This window comes from Bos indicus x Bos taurus, chromosome 4, assembly GCF_003369695.1.
Source record: "Bos indicus x Bos taurus breed Angus x Brahman F1 hybrid chromosome 4, Bos_hybrid_MaternalHap_v2.0, whole genome shotgun sequence".
Classification (NCBI taxonomy): Eukaryota; Metazoa; Chordata; class Mammalia; order Artiodactyla; family Bovidae; genus Bos; species Bos indicus x Bos taurus.
The window spans coordinates 73014251-73014760 of NC_040079.1; positions in this window are offsets into that span (position 1 = coordinate 73014251).

Sequence of the window (510 nt, forward strand, 5' to 3'; positions counted from 1 at the left end):
CACCCCTGTTATTACAGAAGTTTCCCTGGTGGCTCAGATGGTAAGGAACCTGCCTGGAATATGGGGAACTAGGGTTCTATCCCTGGGTCGGGATAGGGAAGGAACTAACAACCCATTCCAGTATTCTTGCCTGGAGAATTCCATAGACAGAGGAGCCTGGCGGGCTACAGTCCTTGGGCTCGAAAAGGGTCGGACACGACTGAGCGACTAACACATTCACACATACTGTGTGTATTATTACCATATGAGGCCCTGGATCAACAAGTACTGAGCTAGGTGCTAGAGACAGAAACAGGGAAAGATCATCAGGCCCAACCCTCAGCCCAGATGGGGGACAAGGACATCTTTCCGCAAGGGGCTGTGCACTAATCTCCCTCCTGCCTCCGTGTCTGCCCCACCCCACACTTCCCAAACTGCCTTTTCTGGATGAGGTGTAGACTTGGTGCCCAGGTCTCAGCCAGTCCGGGGCGCGTCAAGTAACCGGGCGGAAGGGGCGGAGCCGAGCGACGG